General features: G+C 46.1%; 1 protein-coding gene across 1 annotated transcript in view; it reads right to left on the bottom strand.

Moving 5' to 3' along the window:
• Positions 1 to 23,784, bottom strand: part of TTC33 (tetratricopeptide repeat domain 33) — a 234,896-nt gene extending 211,112 nt beyond the window's left edge. Inside the window, exon 1 of the mRNA XM_040420934.1 lies at positions 23,614 to 23,784. The gene's annotated coding sequence lies outside the window, so the exon portion shown is untranslated. The remainder of the gene's footprint in view (positions 1 to 23,613) is intronic.
• Positions 23,785 to 24,547: the final 763 nt, after the last annotated feature.

The raw sequence follows: 24,547 nt of genomic DNA, 5'->3' as shown, positions 1-24,547 counted from the left end.
CCATTAAGGACCCTGCCATTTTTCAGGATATGTAGCGTGGCACCCAGGGATCTCAATGCACTTACTATTATTACTGGGTGCCGCTCCGTTCGCCTGCTGTGACCCCCGGCGTCACAGCCAGGGAGAAGGTGAGGGTTTTTTTCTCCCTGGATGTGACGCTCTGCGCTTTGACTGGACAGCGCTACAGCCAGGGAGAAGGAACGCCCATTGAGAAAAAGGGCAGTCTCCTCCCCATTGCTCCGATGCTAGCAATTAGCATACAGAGCGGGAGAATATACCGGGGGCCACAGCGGGCGAACGGAGCGGCGCCCAGCAATAATAGTAAGTGCAGTGAGATCCCTGGGCGCTGCGCTACATATCTTGATAGTTAGTTTACAATGTTTGGACCCATGAAAGGTCCTCTTTAAGGACCAGGCCATTTTTTTTAGCAAATCTGACCAGTGTCACTTTATGTGGTAATAACTTTAAAACGCTTTTACTTATCCAGGCCATTCTGAGAATGTTTTCTCGTCACATATTCCTTCATGACATTGATAAAATTGAGTCAAAATATTTAATTTTTATTTATAATAAAAAAAATACCAAATTTAGCAAAAATTTTGAAAAATTAGCTAATTTCCAAATTTCAATTTCTCTACTTTTATAATAGATAGTAGTAATACCTCCAAAAATAGTTATTACTTTACATTCCCCATATGTCTACTTCATGTTTGGATCATTTTGAAAATGACATTTTATTTTTTGGGGACGTTAGAAGGCTTAGAAGTTTAGAAGCAAATCTTAAAATTTTAAAGAAAAATTTCCAAAACCCAATTTTTTCCGGACCAGTTCAGTTATGAAGTCACTTTCTGGGGCTTACATATTAGAAGTCACACATAAATCACCCCATTTAAGAAACTACACCTCTTAAGCTATTCAAAACTGATTTTACAAATGTTGTTAACCCTTTAGGTGCCCCACGAGAATTAAAAGGAAAATGGGAATTTCACTTTTCTTTTTAGCAGATTTTAAATTTTAATCAATTTTTTCTGCAACACATCAAGGGTTAACAGCCGAACAAAACTCAAAATCTATTACCCCGAATCTGGAGTTTACAGAAACAGCCCAGGTGTGCTAAAAAACTGATGTATGGGCGCACAGCAGGCTTCAGAGAGGAAGGAGCACCATGTGGGTTTTGGAGAGCGGATTTAGTTGGAATGGTAATTGGGAGCTATGTCGCATGTCAAGACACCCTGAGGTGGCCCTAGAGTGAAAACCCCCAAAAAGTGACCCCATTCCTCAAGGAATATTTCAAGGTGTGTAGTGAGCACTTTGACCCATCAGGCAAATAACAGAATTAGGAAACGCTTGGCTGTGAAAAGGACAAATTACATTTTTTTCCAGAAAAAGTTGCTTTACACCTACATTTTTCACTTTCACAAGGGGTAATAGGACAAAATACACCCCACATTTTGTTAACCATTTCCCCCGAATACGGCAACACCCCATATGTGCTCAAAAAATTATGTATGGGTGCATGGCAGGGCTCTAGAGGCAAAATGCAAAATATGGTTTTTGCTGACCTGAATTGGCAGACATGGATTTTAGGTGTCATATCGCATTTAAAAGATTCCTGAGGTCCCCAGAAATTAAAAACCCACAAGGCTTTACTCTGGGGGGCTGCCTCCGCTGCTACCCTGGGGCGCCTTCTAGAGGGTCCCTCATCAGCAGATGGTGAGGGGGTAGAGGAAAGTGGCATCCTATTCTCCCTCACTGGCACTCAGTATCGGAGGCAAGCATGGCGTATGCCTCTTCAGCTGAGTATAGTCGTTGGGATGGACGGGCCATTTGTATTTTATTGGGGAGTGAAGTGTGAAATGTGGAAACCTTTAATTATTGAGAGGGGTGTATGTAGTGTTTTCACACGTGAAGGGGCTTGTAATACATTTGTAATTAAATTTAGCAGAAAAATTTTGTAAAAAATAAAAAAAAACTCGAAAAAAAACGCGATCAGTAATGGACACTAATGATTGGTGATCAGTGGTTGCAAAATACACGTACGCAGATGGTGCGTTTGTGCAAAATTCTAAACTGACACTTTCTGAAATTATATATATATATATATATATATATATATTTATTTATATTATATTTAAAACTACCACTAACTGCAGATGTTGGTTCACAAAAAAAAATGTAAAAAAATTAAATAAAAAAATTATGTGGAGATGCAAATGAGCACACTACTGATTGGTGCTCTGCAGCACGCACGCACACAGATCGTGCATGCATGCAAAAACTGTGGTATAAAAATTCATTACAGTGTTAAAAAAGTGAACACTGACAAAAAATTTAACTTCTATCTATATACACTCAGCTAAAGAATTATTAGGAACACCTGTTCTATTTCTCATTAATGCAATTATCTAGTCAACCAATCACATGGCAGTTGCTTCAATGCATTTAGGGGGGTGGTCCTGGTCAAGACAATCTCCTGAACTCCAAACTGAATGTCAGAATGGGAAAGAAAGGTGATTTAAGCAATTTTGAGCGTGGCATGGTTGTTGGTGCCAGACGGGCCGGTCTGAGTATTTCACAATCTGCTCAGTTACTGGCATTTTCACGCACAACCATTTCTAGGGTTTACAAAGAATGGTGTGAAAAGGGAAAAACATCCAGTATGCGGCAGTCCTGTGGGCAAAAATGCCTTGTGGATGCTAGAGGTCAGAGGAGAATGGGCCGACTGATTCAAGCTGATAGAAGAGCAACGTTGACTGAAATAACCACTCGTTACAACCGAGGTATGCAGCAAAGCATTTGTGAAGCCACAACACGCACAACCTTGAGGAGGATGGGCTACAACAGCAGAAGACCCCACCGGGTACCACTCATCTCCACTACAAATAGGAAAAAGAGGCTACAATTTGCACAAGCTCACCAAAATTGGACTGTTGAAGACTGGAAAAATGTTGCCTGGTCTGATGAGTCTCGATTTCTGTTGAGACATTCAAATGGTAGAATCCGAATTTGGCGTAAACAGAATGAGAACATGTATACATCCTCTGATGGCTACTTCCAGCAGGATAATGCACCATGTCACAAAGCTCGAATCATTTCAAATTGGTTTCTTGAACATGCAATGAGTTCACTGTACTAAAATGGCCCCACAGTCACCAGATCTCAACCCAATAGAGCATCTTTGGGATGTGGTGGAACGGGAGCTTTGTGCCCTGGATGTGCATCCCTCAAATCTCCATCAACTGCAAGATGCTATCCTATCAATATGGGCCAACATTTCTAAAGAATGCTATCAGCACCTTGTGGAATCAATGCCACGTAGAATTAAGGCAGTCCTGTGGGCAAAAATGCCTTGTGGATGCTAGAGGTCAGAGGAGAATGGGCCGACTGATTCAAGCTGATAGAAGAGCAACGTTGACTGAAATAACCACTCGTTACAACCGAGGTATGTAGCAAAGCATTTGTGAAGCCACAACACGCACAACCTTGAGGCGGATGGGCTACAACAGCAGAAGACCCCACCGGGTACCACTCATCTCCACTACAAATAGGAAAAAGAGGCTACAATTTGCACGAGCTCACCAAAATTGGACTGTTGAAGACTGGAAAAATGTTGCCTGGTCTGATGAGTCTCGATTTCTGTTGAGACATTCAAATGGTAGAGTCCGAATTTGGCGTAAACAGAATGAGAACATGTATCCATCCTCTGATGGCTACTTCCAGCAGGATAATGCACCATGTCACAAAGCTCGAATCATTTCAAATTGGTTTCTTGAACATGACAATGAGTTCACTGTACTAAAATGGCCCCCACAGTCCCCAGATCTCAACCCTATAGAGCATCTTTGGGATGTGGTGGAACGGGAGCTTCGTGCCCTGGATGTGCATCCCTCAAATCTCCATCAACTGCAAGATGCTATCCTATCAAGATGGGCCAACATTTCTAAAGAATGCTATCAGCACCTTGTGGAATCAATGCCACGTAGAATTAAGGCAGTTCTGAAGGCAAAAGGGGATCCAACACCGTATTAGTATGGGGGCACTAATAATTCTTTAGGTGAGTGTATATATACTGCTCAAAAAAATAAAGGGAACACTTAAACAACACAATGTAACCCCAAGTCAATCACACTTCTGTGAAATCAAACTGTCCACTTAGGAAGCAACACTGAGTGACAATCAATTTCACATGCTGTTGTGCAAATGGGATAAACAACAGGTGGAAATTATAGGCAATTAGCAAGACACCCCCAATAAAGGAGTGGTTCTGCAGGTGGTGACCACAGACCACTTCTCAGTTCCTATGCTTCCTGGCTGATGTTTTGGTCACTTTTGAATGCTGGCGGTGCTTTCACTCTAGTGGTAGCATGAGACGGAGTCTACAACCCACACAAGTGGCTCAGGTAGTGCAGCTTATCCAGGATGGCACATCAATACGAGCTGTGGCAAGAAGGTTTGCTGTGTCTGTCAGCGTAGTGTCCAGAGCATGGAGGCGCTACCAGGAGACAGGCCAGTACATCAGGAGACGTGGAGGAGGCCGTAGGAGGGCAACAACCCAGCAGCAGGACCGCTACCTCCGCCTTTGTGCAAGGAGGAACAGGAGGAGCACTGCCAGAGCCCTGCAAAATGACCTCCAGCAGGCCACAAATGTGCATGTGTCTGCTCAAATGGTCAGAAACAGACTCCATGAGGGTGATATGAGGGCCCGACGTCCACAGGTGGGGGTTGTGCTTACAGCCCAACACCGTGCAGGACGTTTGGCATTTGCCAGAGAACACCAAGATTGGCAAATTCGCCACTGGTGCCCTGTGCTCTTCACAGATGAAAGCAGGTTCACACTGAGCACATGTTACAGACGTGACAGAGTCTGGAGACGCCGTGGAGAACGTTCTGCTGCCTGCAACATCCTCCAGCATGACCGGTTTGACATTGGGTCAGTAATGGTGTGGGGTGGCATTTCTTTGGAGGGCCGCACAGCCCTCCATGTGCTCGCCAGAGGTAGCCTGACTGCCATTAGGTACCGAGATGAGATGCTTAGACCCCTTGTGAGACCATATGCTGGTGCGGTTGGCCCTGGGTTCCTCCTAATGCAAGACAATGCTAGACCTCATGTGGCTGGAGTGTGTCAGCAGTTCCTGCAAGACGAAGGCATTGATGCTATGGACCGGCCCGCCCGTTCCCCAGACCTGAATCCAATTGAGCACATCTGGGACATCATGTCTCGCTCTATCCACCACAGACTGTCCAGGAGTTGGCAGATGCTTTAGTCCAGGTCTGGGAGGAGATCCCTCAGGAGACCGTCCGCCACCTCATCAGGAGAATGCACAGGCATTGTAGGGAGGTCATACAGGCACGTGGAGGCCACACACACTACTGAGCCTCATTGTTTTAACCACCTCCGGACCGCTGTACGCACAGACGCGTCCTGGAGGTGGTTGTTTCATTCCGAGTGGACGCGCCGGCGCGTCCTCTCGCGAGACGCGAGATTTCGGTCACAGCCGGCCCGCGCATGCGCATCGCGGGCCGGCAAAAGTTCGAGGACAATTGCATCAGCAACCTGCCAGCCAATGATCGTCGCTGGCAGGTTGCTGATTTTTAAAAAAATCGAATCACAAGCCATATAACAGATCATATTAGTAAATATGATCTGTTATATGGCTTCTCTGCTCCTCTGCTGGTCCTTTTCGTCGGTTGGATCCAGCAGAGGAGCAGACTGAACTGTGAGTACACCAAACACTACACCTTAGCCCCAGATCACCCCCCTGCACCCCAATTAACCCTTTGATCACCCCTGTCAATCACTAGTGAAAGACAAAAAGTGATCAGTGTAAACTGTCACTTTTTTTTTTTCACTAGTATTGACTGTTAGGTTTTAGGGATAGTCTAGGCCCCTTGGTTAGGTAGTTAGCGTCAGTTAGCGCCCACCCCACCGCAGTCACTTTTATTCGCTGATTAGCGTATCGCTAATCAGCATTTGTACTTTTAGGGTATCTGTAAGTGATCAAAACTGATCACGGTCAGATCTATAATTGTATTAGTGTCACCTTAGCTCGCCCTCCACCCAAAACGCAGTGTTTGCCCGATCAGGCCTGATCGGTCGCCCACACGTGCGTTCACCCACGCCCGCCCCACCGCAGTGACAAAAAATTATTATTTTTTGATCACTGCACATTCACTTTACACGCACTGCGGCGATAAAAAAATCAGTTTTGATATTTTTTATCAACCGCAGCGGCCTCCGGTACTTCGCTAGCCTCCCCTTTGTAAGACAGGTTTGCTTTTTTTCTTGGGTAGTCTCAGGGAATACCCCTAAATTTAGTAGTCCAAAATGTCAAACAGGGGGTATTCTTCTGAAGAGGCCTACAGGATTCTGACCCAGTCGGATGAGGAATGGGAACCCTCATCTGACGAATCTAGCGGGTCAGAATATGAACCTGTGGAAAGCAGTGGCGGTCTGACCCAAAGTTCGGACGAGGAGGTCCCTGGCAGCACCAGGCGTACCCGGCCCCATGTCGCTAGACCACAGGTTACGCAGGATCCGCTTCAAGAGCAGCAGAGTGGGGCTGGCGCTGTCGGATTACGCGGTGAGGCATACACCAGCAGCGCAGCCCTTCCTGGACCTAGTACCAGCACTGCAGTACAACATGGTGAAGTAGCGAGCACCAGAAGGGCAGTTGAAGCTGGTACGGTGGCACGTGCAGTAGTTACCCCGTCGCAGCCACCGCGCAGACAGGCCCGTAGAGCCCCTAGAATCCCTGAGGTGCTGGCAAACCCTGATTGGCAGTCACCAACTTCAGCCGCACCTGTAGTTCCCCCTTTCACCGCCCAGTCTGGAGTTCGGGTTGAGACGGCTCAAATCGGTTCGGCCCTGGGATTTTTTGAGCTGTTCTTGACTGCGGAGCTCTTGGACTTAGTCGTGGCAGAGACAAACCGGTATGCCACACAATTTATAACCGCAAACCCGGGAAGCTATTATGCCCAGCCTTTCCGGTGGAAACCAGTCCAAGTTTCCGAACTTAAAATTTTTATGGGCCTTCTCCTCAACATGGGCCTGACAAAAAAGCATGAATTGCGGTCATATTGGTCCACGAACCCAATTCATCACATGCCCATGTTCTCTGCTGCTATGTCCAGGACACGATTTGAGGCCATCCTGCGTTTTCTGCATTTTAGCGACAACACCACCTCCCGTCCCCGAGGCCACCCAGCTTTTGACCGGCTCCACCAAATTCGGCCCCTCATAGACCATTTCAACCAGAAATTTGCAGATTTGTATACTCCTGAGCAAAACATCTGCGTAGACGAGTCCCTAATACATTTTACCGGGCGCCTTGGCTTCAAACAATACATCCCAAGCAAGGGTGCCCGGTATGGGGTCAAATTGTATAAGCTCTGTGAAAGGGCCACAGGCTATACCCACAAATTTCGGATCTATGAGGGAAAAGATCAGACCCTGGAGCCGGTCGGTTGCCCTGACTACCTGGGGAGCAGTGGGAAGACAGTCTGGGACTTGGTGTCACCCTTATTCGGCAAGGGGTACCATCTTTATGTGGACAATTTTTACACAAGTGTGGCCCTCTTTAGGCATTTGTTTCTAGAACGGATTTGCGCCTGTGGCACCGCGCGAACTAGTCGCGTGGGCTTCCCCCAACGGCTTGTAACCACCCGTCTTGCAAGGGGGGAGAGGGCTGCCTTGTGTAATGAAGAACTGCTCGCGGTGAAATGGAGAGACAAGCGTGACGTTTACATGCTCTCCTCCATTCACGCAGACACGACAATCCAAATTGAAAGGGCAACCTGTGTCATTGAAAAGCCCCTCTCAGTCCACGACTATAATGCGCTCATGGGAGGGGTGGACTTCAATGACCAGATGTTGGCTCCGTATTTAGTTTCCCGCAGAACCAGACGCTGGTATAAGAAGGTGTCTGTATATTTAATTCAATTGGCGCTGTATAATAGTTTTGTTCTCTACAGTAAGGCTGGGAGAACACGATCCTTCCTCAAATTTCAGGAAGAGATCATCGAGAACCTCCTGTATCCAGAAGGTTCCGTGGCCCCATCCACCAGTGTAGTTAGCCGTCTACACGAGCGACATTTCCCCAGTGTCGTTGCTGGTACCTCAACCCAACCGCCACCCCGAAAAAAATGTTGTGTCTGTAGCAGGAGTGGAATAAGGCGTGACACCCGCTATTTCTGTCCTGACTGCCCTGACCTATGCTTAGGAGAGTGTTTCCGGAAGTACCACAGACAGGTACACCTAGCATAGGGATTGCATCTCACAGGACAGGCACACAGGCCTTTAGGGCCCTTTTACTCACAGCTGCTGCAAACCTCTCCTTTCACCTGGGATAAAGTGCATAACGTACTTCGCCACATCTTTGGGCGATTTACGCTTTGCACATTGTCCCATGGGGAAGGAGAGGTTTGTTCTATAAAGGTAAAAAAAACGAAACAAAAAAAAAATTACCGGTAAGTAAAAAAGTTAAAAAAAAGTTAATATGTTCTGTTCTGAAGTTAATAAATTTATTGCGTTGCGGCCTGGTTTTTTCTTTTTTGTTTTGTTTTTTTTACCTTCCAGGTGGACCAACCGATCGACCAGCTGCAGCACTGATGTGCATTCGGACAGAAGCATTGCGCTGCTGTCAGATTACACGCAAGTCGGTGTATGCGGCGCTGCAAGACGAGATTTCTCCTCTGCAGTAAAAGATACGTTTGCCGAGGCATATGAGCTGAGGAGGCGGCGGTGTTCATATACTTTGGCAAACACTTTGTATATATATAAAAAAAAAAATCCCGGCAATGATTTATTCATCCACATCGATTGATGTGAATGGAGAAATCTGGTTTGCCAGGGCATACGAGCTAAGTGGGTATGGATGTTGGGCGGAGCTCCTATGTCCTGGCAGACGCCTTTCCCCTCCTTTTTCTTTTTTTGGCAGAGATTTTTTCATCCACATTGATCGATGCGAATGAAGAAATCTGTGCCGTTCATTTTTTTCTTTCAGCCCAGAGGCTGAACGGAAAAAAAAAATCTTATTACCCGTATGCTCAATATAAGGAGAATAGCAGAAACTCCTAATGCTGGGCATACATGTAATGATTGCGGAGACCCTCAAATGCCAGGGCAGTACAAACACCCCACAAATAACACCATTTTGGAAAGAAGACACCCCAAGGTATTCGCTGAGGGGCATATTGAGTCCTTGAAAGATTGAAATTTTTGTCCCAAGTTAGCGGAAAGGGAGACTTTGAGAAAAATAAATAAAAAATCAATTTCCGCTAACTTGTGCCAAAAATTTTTTTTTTTCTATGAACTCGCCATGCCCCTCATTGAATACCTTGGGGTGTCTTCTTTCCAAAATGGGGTCACTTGTGGGGTATTTATACTGCCCTGGCATTTTAGGGGCCCCAAAGCGTGAGAAGAAGTCTGGTATCCAAATGTCTAAAAATGCCCTCCTAAAAGGAATTTGGGCCCCTTTGCCCACCTAGGCTGCAAAAAAATGTCACACATGTGGTATCTCCGTATTCAGGAGAAGTTGGGGAATGTGTTTTGGGGTGTCATTTTACATATACCAATGCTGGGCGAGATAAATATCTTGGTCAAATGCCAACTTTGTATAAAAAAAAAAAATGGGAAAAGTTGTCTTTTGCCAAGATATTTCTCTCACCCAGCATGGGTATATGTAAAATGACACCCCAAAACACATTCCCCAACTTTTCCTGAATACGGAGATACCAGATGTGTGACACTTTTTTGCAGCCTAGGTGGGCAAAGGGGCCCACATTCCAAAGAGCACCTTTTCGGATTTCACTGGTTATTTTTTTTTTACAGAATTTGATTTCAAACTCCTTACCACACATTTGGGCCCCTAGAATGCCAGGGCAGTATAACTACCCCACAAGTGACCCCATTTTGGAAAGAAGACACCCCAAGGTATTCGCTGATGGGCATAGTGAGTTCATGGAAGTTTTTATTTTTTGTCACAAGTTAGTGGAATATGAGACTTTGTAAGAAAAAAAAAAAAATCATCATTTTCCACTAACTTGTGACAAAAAATAAAAAGTTCTATGAACTCACTATGCCCATCAGCGAATACCTTAGGGTGTGTACTTTCCGAAATGGGGTCATTTGTGGGGTGTTTGTACTGTCTGGGCATTGTAGAACCTCAGGAAACATGACAGGTGCTCAGAAAGTCAGAGCTGCTTCAAAAAGCGGAAATTCACATTTTTGTACCATAGTTTGTAAACGCTATAACTTTTACCCAAACCATTTTTTTTTTTACCCAAACATTTTTTTTTTTATCAAAGACATGTAGAACAATAAATTTAGAGCAAAATTTATATATGGATCTCGTTTTTTTTGCAAAATTTTACAACTGAAAGTGAAAAATGTCATTTTTTTGCAAAAAAATCGTTAAATTTCGATTAATAACAAAAAAAGTAAAAATGTCAGCAGCAATGAAATACCACCAAATGAAAGCTCTATTAGTGAGAAGAAAAGGAGGTAAAATTCATTTGGGTGGTAAGTTGCATGACCGAGCAATAAACGGTGAAAGTAGTGTAGGTCAGAAGTGTAAAAAGTGGCCTGGTCTTTCAGGGTGTTTAAGCTAGGGGGGCTGAGGTGGTTAAGGACATTACATCAAAGTTGGATCAGCCTGTAGTGTGTTTTTCCACTTTGTTTTTGAGTGTGACTCCAAATCCAGACCTCCATGGGTTAAAAAATTTGATTTCCATTTTTTTATTTTTGTGTGATTTTGTTGTCAGCACATTCAACTATGTAAAGTATTTCAGACAAGTATTTAATTAATTCAGATCTAGGATGTGTTATTTTTGTGTTCCCTTTATTTTTTTGAGCAGTGTATATATCTCTGTATGGTATATTTAGTTTACAACATTTTTTAACCAATAATCCGTATGTGTTATCTATGTGTAACAATGTATCAATTTATATATATATGTTATACTATGTATATATCATTTAGAATATATTGAAGAAGGTACAGAAACATTGAAGTAAGTTTATGTTAATTGGATTTCTGAGAAGAGTAAATGTTATTTCAAAACAATAGTTATTCATGGATGTAGATAAGTGAAATGTACAAGTTCCGATGCCAAGCATCAAAGCTGTTATATAAATTTTTTATCAAGTTAACACATATTTCAAAAAGATAGAAGACAGCCAACTCCAACAAGTCCAGGATATAGGTAATCAAAAGTGTCAGGAAAAGACCTTCTTCAATGATGTATATTAAAAAGGTCAAGAAGGTCATGTGAACGTATTATTAGATATTTAGTGTTAAATGCTTAGAAGTTGTGATGTTCATCTGCAGCACCACAGTGCCATCTGGAGGCAAATGGACAATATTATATTATTTAATTATTTGTTCTATGCCATATTAGGAGTTAATATGACATCATGATGTTATTAGCATGCGAATACACCCACCTTACCTGATTGGAAATCCCTAATCTAAAGGAGATGGATTCTTAGATAAGGGGGGGGGGAATAATTACTCGTGTGCGGAGCAGCAAGGGAGATCCATAGATCCATTGATCCATCCAATCAAGACAAAAAGAAAACTTCATCAGAAGAAACTTGGATTCTTTTTTGGATTACTAGGAAAGTTCTTGAGAACTGGTCCCATCTGAACCCTACCTTTGACCTGGTAACGTATATTTGGGTTTACTGCTCATGATATTAATAAGATATTTCTCTCGGTATATAGCCAAAAGTCCCCATGCTGTGGGAATATATACTGTTAGGCGCCTCCATAATGCTGAATATTCTCTTAATGTTATTGTTAATGGAAGATCTGACATTATTTGAAAAGAGGACTAAACCCTTGGAAAGTTATTTTCCATAGTCTGATTGCCGAGCTGAATATTTTATCATATTAATATCATATATTTTTGATTGGTCATAGGAAAACAGAGTCAAGGGATAACATTTATTTTCCTGTATAATCCGTGTTTTATTATTATAGCCTGTTTGATAAAGAGAAGATCCTAAGTTTCCCTTGGTATACGAGTCTGTTTGTTAAAAGTATGACACTGGTTGTCATAAATCACTTAGTCACACTGTGCTGATCAGATAGGGGTGTGTTAGCACCACCGTGTGGTACATTTTGGGTATTATTTTGTAACTTCATCATTTGTTTTGCAATTGTATTGATTTTATATTCTTTGTTTTATAATAAACTATATATATATATTTTTGCATATACAATTGTCCCTTTGTTTCACTGCTTGCAAAAATCAAATTAATATACTTGATAAAAAGAACTTAGAGGCGATTATGTCCGCCTGAAGGATAATATGATTTTTATGTTTTTTTTTATCCTCTCTTTTATATGAAGATTCTTTTCATATAGAAGATACATGACAGTGCGGGTAATCTGCTGCGTGAAAGAGAGCCAAGCCCCGCTCTGGACAGCAGAGACACGGAGCAGTAACATAATTGATGATGCTCTTTGCCTCTCTGTGACCTTTTTACTACAAAATCACGGTGACAACTTTATCTCACTGTGATTTTGTAGTAAAAAGGTCACAGAGAGGCACGGAGCATCATCAATCATGGTACTGCTCCGTGTCTCTGCTGTCCGGAACGGGGCTTGGCTCTCTTTCACCCATTGGATTACCCGCACGGCATCCGCTCGTGTGAAACAGCCCTAAAGTTTATACAAAATATCCCAGGCTCTGAACATCTCACGGAGCAATGTTCAATCCCTCATCCGAAAAGAGGAGGAGTATGTGTTGCGGAGATTCGAGGTATACCCTCAATATCTTCATTTAAATCCCCTTTAGTAGCTGAAGAAGCAGGTCAATACCCAAGAGACAATTTCCCCAGTGACTGGACGACACACAGTTTGGGAGTCAACTGACTTTACTCGGCATGTGCACCTGGTTTCAAACCGCCAACAGCCTCATTTACATACAATACATAGATGACTATGGTACAAGGAGAAGTGGGGTCAGACAATAGCAAGGGCTGATGGGAGGTCGAGGGAGGACACTGCAGCTGGTTTAAACTGGTCTCCCAGTGTCCCTGAGACAACACCCTGCTGGGGAAACAATGGGACAGGAAAAGGGGGGAGGGGAAGAGGTACAGACAAGAAAGACATTCTATAAGTGGCGATGTTTGCCACAATGCTCCCCCAGATCCAAGCCGGCATACACAGTCTGATCCCAACGGATCGGCTTGGGGATGTCCGGAGGAGCGCTCACAGATCACTTTTCAAGTTCAGTTTGTCTGGATAACCCGTCGGCGTTGCCATTTTGCTTCCCAGGGCGGTAATGGATGGTAAAGTCAAAAGGCTGCAGCGCCAAACTCCAGCGCAGCAGCCGGGCATTGTCTCCTGACACCCTGTTCAGCCACACCAACGGGTTGTGATCCGTGAGTAAGGAAAAGGGTTGTCCATACAAATAGGGCTGCAGCTTTTTAAGGGCCCACACCACGGCCAGGCATTCTTTTTCTATGGCGGCATAGCTTACTTCCCGGGGTAAAAAGTGTTCTGCTTAAGTAAGCCACTGGATGCTCGCCGCCATCTTCTCCGACTTGGCTCAGTACTGCCCCCAATCCAAACATAGAAGCGTCTGTGTGGACGAGAAAGTGTTTAGTTGGATCAGGGGCGGCAAGTACAGGGGAATTCACAAGAGCCGTTTTTAGTTGCTGGAATGCCTGCTCACACTCTGAGGTCCAGACTACTATCTTAGGAAAATTCTTGCGGGTCAAATCGGTGAGGGGTTTGGCCAGGGTACTGTAGTTGGGTACAAATTTACGGTAGTATCCTGCGGTCCCTAGGAATGCCAGTACTTGAGTTTTGGTACGAGGGGTTGGCCATTTGGCTACAGCCTCTACCTTAGCCGGTTCGGGTTTTTGTTTGCCGCTCCCTACCCAGTGTCCTAGGTATGTGGGTCAGGTGTTCAGTCCAGGAGTGGCTGAAGATCGCTATATCATCTAGATAGGCGCAAGCGTACTCCTGGAACCCATCCAATAGCCGATCCACCATCCTCTGAAAAGTAGCCGGAGCGTTTTTCATCCCGAATGGCATGACCTTAAACTGGTACAGGCCAAACGGGGTGACAAACGCCTACTTAGGGATGGCGTGTTCGGCTAGGGGAATCTGCCAATACCCCTTACAAAGATCTATTGTGGTGAGGTATTGGCCCCTGGCCATTTTGTCCAGGAGCTCGTCTATCCGGGGCATAGGGTAAGCATCGGATACGGTCTTATCATTAGGCCTCCGGTAGTCTACGCAGAAGTGGGTAGTCCCATCCCGTTTCGGCACCAGAACTACTGGGGAGGCCCAAGGGCTTTCAGAGTGCTCTATGACTCCTAGTTGTAGCATTTCTTCAATTTCCTTGCGCATATTATCCTTTACGGATTCAGGTATGCGGTAAGGAGGTTGGCGGAGAGGGGTCTGCCCTGGTGTTTCTACTCTGTGGGTGGCTAACGGGGTGTACCCGGGGAGATTATAAAAAGTGGTTCCTTTTTCCCTTATTAAACTATGAGCCTGCGCCCTTTCCTGGGGACTCAGCCGTTCACATAACTGAACCTCTTCCAGGTCCTCTTTCTGGCCCTCTTTCTCTAGGAGGTCTGGGAGAGGTAAATTGTCAAAGTCCTCTGCGGCAGAGGCGCAAATAGCGGTCACCTCTTCTATGCGCTCATAGTAGGGCTTCAGCATGTTCACATGGAGCATGCGTCTGCCCCCTGCTCCAGCGCACGGGCCGATCACATAGATGGTATCGCAGATTTGCTCCACCACCTTGTATGGGCCCTGCCAGGAGGCCTGCAGCTTGTCATTAGGGACTGGCCGTAGGATTAACACCTTCTGCCCGACCTGAAAGCTGCGGTCCCTGGCCCCCTTATCGTACCATCTGCGCTGTCGTTGTTGGGCCGCTTGGAGGTTAGTACGTACCGTCTGGGTCAGAGCCTCCAAGCGTTCCCTAAACTCTAGCACGTATGGGACAATAGGGGTACCATTCGAAGTTACCCCTCCCTCCCAGTGTTCTCTGATAAGGTCTAAGGGACCCCTCACTCTCCTCCCGAACAATAATTCAAAAGGGGAGAATCCCTGCATAATTCCCACCTCCATGTTTCCATGTCCTGCCCCCCAATTCAAATGCACCTTGGCAGTGGGAACTTTGTAAATTGCTCCCCCTGCCACCCGTACAGCTACACAGTCTCCGGTGAGGGTGTGCTTAGGCACCAAATGATTTCGGACCAGGGTTAACGTGGCCCCAGAGTCACGTAACCCTTGTATACTCTTCCCCTCCATGTGTACCACCTGGCGGTGCCCCTGGCGGTTGTCTGAGGCGGCTTGTATGGGGTTTACCTCGTGTAGGATCCCCAGAGGCTCTTCTATTGAGGTGACTGTGGATGTTGGGAGCACAGATTCTCTTTGGCAGCAGTGTACTGCAGCCCGATTGGGGGGAGGAGGACACTGGTGGTTCCAGTTCTGGCGAGGTCGGTTACGTGGGCAGTCTCTCTGGATGTGCCCCTGTTAGTTGCAGGTGTGGCAGCGGATCGGTGGTCGGGTATTGTACCTAGCAGGGTACTGGTTGTGGCTCGCGGCTGGTCGTGGGTGAGCCAAGGTAGTCACTGCTGGCAGAGGGGTGGTAGATCCATACGTGGTCCGGTGTGGTGTGCGTTGATCTCGCCTAGTGTCTTGGAACTCGTCAGCTAGCTTGGCTGCCTCTGGTAGGGTACGGGGTTTGCGATCTCGTACCCAATTTTGCAGTTCTGTGGTTAGTCCATTAAAAAACTGCTCCATTACTATTACCTGGAACATCTCTTCCATAGTGGTGAACCGTGTCGCTTCCATCCACCCCTTAGCGGCTCGTTGTAGTCGGTGTGCCCATTCAGTGTGTGAGTCTTTTGTTTGTTTCTTGATGTCCCGGAATTTGAGTCGGTATGCCTCCGAGGTAATGGCATACCGTGCTAGGATGGCTTGTTTGACTTTGGGATAATTCCTGATGTCTTCGTCTGGGACGGTTCGGTATGCCTCTGCGGCGCGGCCTGACAATCTACCTGCCAGCAGGGGTACTTGGTCGGCTGGGCTGATGTCGTGTAGCTGGCACAACCTTTCGAAATCCTGTAGGTATTCGTCAATATCACTTTCTCCTTCTGTGTAATTTTTAAAAGCTTGGTAGGGAATCTTAGCTTTTCCCTGGGTAGTGCTGGTGGGCGCTGGGGCTCCTTCCCCGACTCGCTGAATAGCGTTTTGCTTCGCTACAATGTACTCGTGTACATCTGCTATCAGTCTTTCCAGTGTCTCCACGGAGGGGGTGTTTGGGTAAAAAGCTAACCTGCTATTGAACTCTCTTGTAAATTCTGTTGGCTCCGTCTCCTGTGGAGTTGCCGCAGTGGTCGCTCTGTCCCCCTCCATGAGTTCGGCCACAAGAGTAGCTTTGGTTATGTTGCTGGCTTTTCTTCCCCTTGCTTCCAATAATTCCTTTAACGTAGTTCGTTTCAATGTTGCATAATTAGTCTCCATTCGCCGTTCGTTCGTATGACTGCACATATTCTCTTACTCCAGTATATCCGAATGGCTGTTTCAACAAACTGCTGCTTTGCTGTGCTGCAAGGCTTGTATCCCGCCGCTGCCACCAATTGTTGCGGAGATTCAAGGTATACCCTCAATATCTTCACTTAAATCCCCTTGTAGCTGAAGAAGCAGGTCAATATCCAAGAGACCATTTCCCCAGTGACTGGACGACACACAGTTTGGGAGTCAACTGACTTTACTCGGCATGCGCACCTGGTTTCAAACCGCCAACAGCCTCATTTACATACAATACATAGATGACTATGGTACAAGGAGAAGTGGGATCAGACAATAGCAAGGGCTGATGGGAGGTCGAGGGAGGACACTGCAGCTGGTTTAAACTGGTCTCCCAGTGTCCCTGAGACAACACCCTGCTGGGGAAACAATGGGACAGGAAAAGGGGGGAGGGGAAGAGGTACAGACAAGAAAGACATTCTGTAAGTGGCGATGTTTGCCACAGTATGGCACAACTGCAAAGCTAACAAGACCCGGCCGCCCACCCAAACTAATTACAGAAGCAGCCAAGAGGTCCATGGTCACTCTGGAGGAGCTGCAGAGATCCACAGCTCAGGTGGGAGAATCTGTCCACAGGACAACTATTAGTCCTGTACTCCACAAATCTGGTCTTTATGGAAGAGCAGCAAGAAGAAAGCCATCATCCGGTCTGCGGTTTTCTACAAGCCATGTAGGGGACACAGCAAACATGTGGAAGAAGGTGTTCTGGTCAGATGAGACTAAGGCCTCATGCACACGACCGTTGTGTGCATCCGTGACCGTTGTGCCGTTTTTTTTCGCTGACCCATTGACTTTCAATGGGTCCGTGGAAAAATCGGAAAATGCACCGTTTTGCAGCCGCATCTGTGATCCGTGTTTCCTGTGGCCGTCAAAAAAAAAAATAGACCTATCCTATTTTCATGACCTGTCCTATTTTTTTGACGGACAACGGTTCACAGACCCATTCAAGTCAATGGGTCCGTGAAAGAACACGGATGCACACAAGATTGGCATCCGCGTCCTTGATCCGTGGCCGTAGGTTACTTTCATACAGACAGATCCGAAGATCCGTCTGTATGAAAGCTTTTTCAGAGCTGAGTTTTCACTTCGTGAAAACTCAAATCCGACAGTATATTCTAACACAGAGGCGTTCCCATAGTGATGGGGACGCTTCTAGTTAGAATATACTGAGAACTGTGTACATGACTGCCCCCTGCTGCCTGGCAGCACCCGATCTCTTACAGGGGTGCTGCACCTGAAGGGGTTAATTGTGCATATCATAGCCCCCTATAAGAGATCAGGGGCAGACCCCCCTCCCTCCCCAGTTTTAATTTCATTGGTGGCCAGTGCGGCCCCCTCCCCTCTATTGTATTATTTTCATTGGTGGCTGTCTGTGACCGGCCGGGAGCTCCTCCTACTGGTAAGTGACAGATCATTAAGCAATGCGCCGCACAGACCTGTCACTTACCAGTAGGTGGAGCTCCCGGCTGGTCACAGACAGCGCAGCAGGTAAGTATGATGCTTCTAAAGGCTCTTTCACACTTGCGTTCTTGTCTTCCGGCATAGAGTTCCGTCGTCTGGGCTCTATGCCGGAAGAATCCTGATCAGGATTATCCCTATGCATTCTGAATTGAGAGAAATCCTTTCAGGATGCATCAGGATGTCTTCAGTTCCGGAACGGAACGTTTTTTGGCCGGAGAGAATACTGCAGCATGCTGCGCTTTTTGCTGCGGCCAAAAATCCTGAACACTTGCTGCAAGGCCGGATCCAGAATTAATGCCCATTGAAAGGCATTAATCCGGATCCGGCCTTAAGCTAAACGTCGTTTCGGCGCATTGCCGGACCCGACGTTTAGCTTTTTCTGAATGGTTACCATGGCTACCGGGACGCTAAAGTCCTGGCAGTCATGGTAAAGTGCAGTGGGGAGCGGGGGAGCAGCATACTTACCGTCCGTGCGGCTCCCGGGGCGCTCCAGAGTGACGTCAGGGCGCCCCAAGCGCATGGATCACGTGATCGCATGGCACGTCATCCATGCGCATGGGGCGCTCTGACGTCACTCTGGAGCGCCCCGGGGAGCCGCACGGACTGTAAGTATACCGCTCCCCTGCTCCCCACTACTACTAAGGCAACCAGGACTTTAATAGCGTCCTGGCTGCCATAGTAACACTGAACGCATTTTTAAGACGGCTCCGTCTTCAAATGCTTTCAGTACACTTGCGTTTTTCCGGATCCGGCGTGTAATTCCGGCAAGTGGAGTACACGCCGGATCCGGACAACGCAAGTGTGAAAGAGGCCTAACTCTCCGCTACCACCAATGAAAATAATACAATAGAGGGAGGGGGGGGCGGGGGGTGCCGCACACTGTGCCACCAATGAAAATAATACAATAGAGGGAAAAAGGGGGGGCGGGGGGGGGGGGGCGCACTGGCCACCAATGAAATTAAAACTAGGGAGGGAGGGGGGTCTGCCCCCTCCTGCCTGGCAGCCCCTAATCTCTTATAGGGGGCCATGATATGCACAATTAACCCCTTCAGGTGCAGCACCTGAGGGGTTAATTGTGCGGATCACAGCCCCCTGTAAGAGATCGGGTGCTGCCAGGCAGCAGGGGGCAGTCATGTACACAGTTCTCAGTATATTCTAACTTGAAGCAGCCCCATCACCATGGGAACGCCTCTGTGTTAGAATATACTGTCGGATCTGAGTTTCACGATCTAACTCAAATCCGATGGTATATTCTAACATAGAGGCGTTCCCATGGTGATGGGGACGCTTCAAGTTAAAATATACTATCGGATTGGAGAAAACTCAGATCCTATGGTATATTAACTCCTGACTTTACATTGAAAGTCAATGGGGGACGGATCCGTTTGAAATTGCACTATATTGTGTCAACGTCAAACGGATCCGTCCCCATTGACTTGCATTGTAATTCAGGACGGATCCGTTTGGCTCCGCACGGCCAGGCGGACACCAAAACAACTGTTTTTTCGTGTCCGTTGATCCTCCAAAAATCAAGGAAGACCCACGGACGAAAAAACGGTCACGGATCACGGACCAACGAAACCCCGTTTTGCGGACCGTGAAAAAATACGGTCGTGTGCATGAGGCCTAAAGCTGAACTTTTTGTTTTTTTTACTTAAATGCAAAACGCTATGGGGGTTATTTAGGAACAGATACAGGGTCCAGATGGCGACCAAAATGGTCGCCAATGCGACTTAGAATTTACAAATGGCCATTTGCGATTAGACCCGCCGCCGCAGCTCTGCCGTTGAATACAGCAGCGGGGCACAGGAGATGATAGTTCTCTGCCCCGCTGCTGATGTTCTTCTCAGCAGCGCAGTGGAGACACCTCCCCCCCCCCCCCCCCCAACACCTAAGCATTAAAGTCATTGGTGATTCAGTGGCCAGTTCCGATCGAAGCCCCAGCAGTGAAATCGCGGGGGTCCGATCGGTTACCATGGCAGCCAGGACGCTACTGAAGCCCCTGCTGCTATAGTAAGCTCCCTGCTGCCATGTGCACAAAGCACAGGGCAGCAGGGACAGTGTGAGGTCCTATTCATCCTGATAGAGATCTATCAGGGTGAATAGGACAAGGGTTCTAGTCCCTAAGGGGGCTAAAAGTTAGTAAAAAAACAAAAAAAACAAAACACAAACACTAAAATATTAAGTTTAAATCCCCCCCTTCCCAATTTTACATATAAAATATATAAACAATAAATAAACATATTACATAGCGCTGCGTCCGAAAAGTCCAAACTATCAAATTAATAAAAAATCTCCCCTATGCGGTGAGCGCCGTAACAGAGTATCGCAATACTTTTTTATGGTGACGAAAGCGAATCAAAATTTGGGTATCGAAACAACCCTACGCCGATCTGATCGGCGTAGCGTTGTCACGATACCAAAATTTTGATTCGGTTTCGATTTGGCGACTAAAAATTTTTCAGTTCAGGAGCCAATGGCTACTAGGTATTTTTTTTAGTCTGGAGCACTGAGATATAGAACAGTTTTTGGCGTATATCTGTCACAGATTGCAGCGCAATCGGAGACTTTTTCCCCTTTCCTGTCGCTCACGCCAGGTCTAAAAAAAAAGGGGGGGGCGGGGCATGGGCGGAGAAAAAAAAAATGGGCCGGTCACACAGTTATGATTTTTTACGCCTGTTTTAGGTGTAGAAAAGGGTCTCAATCTACGCCAAGGGAGCTGGCATAGATTTAGACAATGCCCCCCTATGTGTGGCTGAAAACTAACCCTGAACACACCATTCCACCATGACACATGGAGGTGGCAGCATCATGATGCGGGGAGGCTTTTCTTCAGCAGGGACAGGGAAGCTGGTCAGAGCTGATGGGAAGATGGATGGAGTTAAATACAGGACAATCCTGGAGGAAAACCTGGTAGAGGCTGCAAAAGACTTCAGACTGGGGAAGGGGATTCACCTTCCAGCAGGACAACGACCCTCAACATCCAGCAAGAGCTACAAAAGAAAGGTTTAGATCAGGGATTCCCAACAAATCCCAGTATACCCTAATAGCTGTACGCTGTCCGGGCATGCTGGGAGTTGTAGTTTTGCAATAGCTGGAGGGCCACAGGTTGGGAATCCCTGGTTTAGACCAAAGCATATTCCTGTGTTAGAATGGCCCAGTCACAGTCCAGACCTGAGACCTGCTGTTTGCAGACGCTCTCCATCCATTCTGACTGAGCGCGAGCTCTTCTGCAAAGACGAATGGGCAGATTTCATCCTCTAGATGTGCAAAGCTGGTGGAGACAGACCCCAACAGGTGGTCCTACACAGTATTGATTCCGGGGGCTGAATACAAGTGCACACCACACTTTGCCAATTTTTATTTATTAAAAAACTTGAAAACCATGTATCATTGTCTTCTCACTTCACATAAAATCCCAATAAAATACATTTAAAGTGTAACGGTCATTCTATTTTTTTTTTTTTTGTAATGTGTAGGGGCAGTGAAAGCAATCATTTTTGGAATATACTTTAATTACTGAAACAGTATCTTCTGTTTACATAACAGTCAGTGTTAGCAAGTCTCCACTGTTATGTAAACAGAAGGGGCACAAAATGGGCCTTTTTAGAGCTATTTTTCTAATAGAAATGTACGATTTCAGTAATTAAAGTATATTACAAAAATGATTAGTATCACTGCCCCTACACATTACAAAATAAAATAATAGAATGGCAGTTACACTAAGTTTGCGGGTGCAAGGTTAAAAATAAAGTGGAAAAGTTCAAGGGATATGAATACTTTTTCAAGGCACTGTAATATGGGCACATTGTTGCTGAAGAATTTATGCTAATTTTTCTCTTCAATTTCAGATGTTACAGATCGTGTAATAAATCGCATAGCAAATGACATTGGTGGGTCTTTACTATTAGCTACATGCCTTGTTCAGAACACTATGAGCTCTGCTACATCCCTGGGTCAGAACAATATCGCCCCTACTACATCCCTGGGTCAGAACACTATGAGCTCTGCTACATCCCTTGTTCAGAACACTATGAGCTCTGCTACATCCCTTGTTCAGAACACTATGAGCTCAGCTACATCCCTTGTTCAGAACACTATGAGCTCTGCTACATCCCTTGTTCAGAACACTATGAGCTCTGCTACATCCCTTGTTCAGAACACTATGAGCTCTGCTACATCTCTTGTTCAGAACACTATGAGCTCTGCTACATCCCATGTTCAGAACACTATGAGCTCTGCTACATCCCATGTTCAGAACACTATGAGCTCTGCTACATCCCATGTTCAGAACACTATGAGCTCTGCTACATCCCTTGTTCAGAACACTATGAGCTCTGCTACATCCCATGTTCAGAACACTATGAGCTCTGCTACATCCCATGTTCAGAACACTATGAGCTCTGCTACATCCCATGTTCAGAACACTATGAGCTCTGCTACATCCCATGTTCAGAACACTATGAGCTCTGCTACATCCCTTGTTCAGGACATTACAATCTTTGCTATACCAGCAACCCAGCATCATTGTCAGCTCCGCTGCACCATCAACTCTGCAATACCTTCAGCTCAGCTGCACCAAATGACGGGTTTGCATCAATTTGACTTCAGTTTCGCCTCAACTTATCGCCATGACAGACGGGTCATTACCGGCGACAAATCTGATGTCTGAAGCCAGCGGCGGTCTGAATCTCACAGAGGTATTTTGTGGAATTGTTTCCAGCACTTCTGCGTTTTGTGGCCCAGACAGGCGGTAAAGCAGGATCCCAGCGGCCTCCATACAGCCGGACACCGGGCCTTTAGTCACAACTATACTTGGTCTTATTTCTGGATGTAAGGCGGCAGCGCAATCCTGGTCTGGTTTTAAGGCTTAGACCGTTTCACATCTCTAGCTGCTATCCAGCCTGAGACAAAACCCGGTAATGCAGCCAGCCTCCCAGCATGGAGGAGCGGGGGGGGCATGTTATGACGGAACCCATAATACGAGTTGCCCCCAACATAAGCTGTCCACTACGATGGAGACGGTATACATCTGACCGCACAGTCACGTCCCAAAGGACTCGACACCACCTGATGAGCGAGCGGGCGCAGGATCCGAGGGCGCGACCCATCAGAGAGCAATAATAGACCATATCGCATTATGTGATGACCGCAGGTTCAAGCCCCCTGGTGGGACTAAAAATATCATTACTGAATGCTTAAAGGGAACCTGTCACCGGGATTTTGTGTATAGAGCTGAGGACATGGGCTGCTATATGGCCGCTAGCACATCCACAATACCCAGTCCCTATAGCTCTGTGTGCTTTTATTGTGTAAAAAAAACTATTTGATATATATGCAAATTACCCTGAGATGAGTCCTGTCCCTGACTCGTCTCACCTACAGGACTCATCTCAGGTTCATTTGCATATGTATCAAATCGGTTTTTTTACACAATAAAAGCTTTATTTACATAAAAATGGACAATCCCTTTAAATTGACTCCACAGTCACCATGACGACCCCGCAGTATACAGGCGCGCACGGCCCTGTCTGTACACCCGCCCATAACCCTCAGGCAGCTCTCAGCCTCAAGCTCACACTCCCGCGTTTACCTTCAGGAGCTACTTATAGCCTCTTCCTCCTCCGTGCACAGCGGTGGTGAGCTCGCTGCGTCGTGCGGACAAACATAAACATTCACAGGAAACCAGAAGCAAACGTTGAAGATGAACGTCTGGTGGAGTAATTTCCCTGGGTTGGCTTATATTCGGCCTACAGTGTGTTTATTTACGGCAGTCGTCAGCCTTGTCAGGTGTGACGTAAAAGCTGCGCGCCACAGAGTGCGGACATGTGACTATTTTCGGCCAATTATGGTCTAAGCCCGGTTTGTTGCGGTTGCCTATGGTTACGTGTGCGCGCTATGGCGGGTTTTACAGACTGTATGTGCAGAGTAATGTAGTGGCGCTGACCACATCAACCAATCAGATGGTTGCTTGCAATTTAGAGTGACTCTGATTGGTCGCTATGGCAGGTTTACAGACTGCATGAGCAGAGCAATCAAGTAGCACTGCCCACATCAACCAATCAGACTGTTGCTTGCATTTTAGCTTGAATCTAATTGGTTGCTATTAGTAACCGCTGCAGACTGGGAGATACCATTGTTTTCCGCTGGACCAGTTGTAATTTTCCATTATTGAGGCGCCATGTTTTGAAAGGAAGGAATGTTCTATTTTTTATAGATGGAGGAGGCCTGATTTTTGGGGTAAATGCGCCTTTACATTTTTAACCCATTAACAACTGGGCCTGTTTGAATTTTTGCGTTTTCAATTTTTCCTCCCTGCCTTCCAGGACTCTTATATTTTTAAATTTTCCGTTCCCGTAGCCATAAGAGGATGTATTTTTTTGTGGGAATAAGTTTTTTTTTATTTACCATATCTTGTATTGGGAAACAGGAAAAAAAAAATATTTGTGAGGTAAAATTGAAAAAAACCGCAGTTTACGCCAAGGTTTTTGGGGTTTTGTTTGTCCCAGGTCGGGACTATTACGGCA

This window comes from Bufo bufo, chromosome 2, assembly GCF_905171765.1.
Source record: "Bufo bufo chromosome 2, aBufBuf1.1, whole genome shotgun sequence".
Lineage (NCBI taxonomy): Eukaryota > Metazoa > Chordata > Amphibia > Anura > Bufonidae > Bufo > Bufo bufo.
This window is presented reverse-complemented; position numbering and strand designations above follow the sequence as displayed.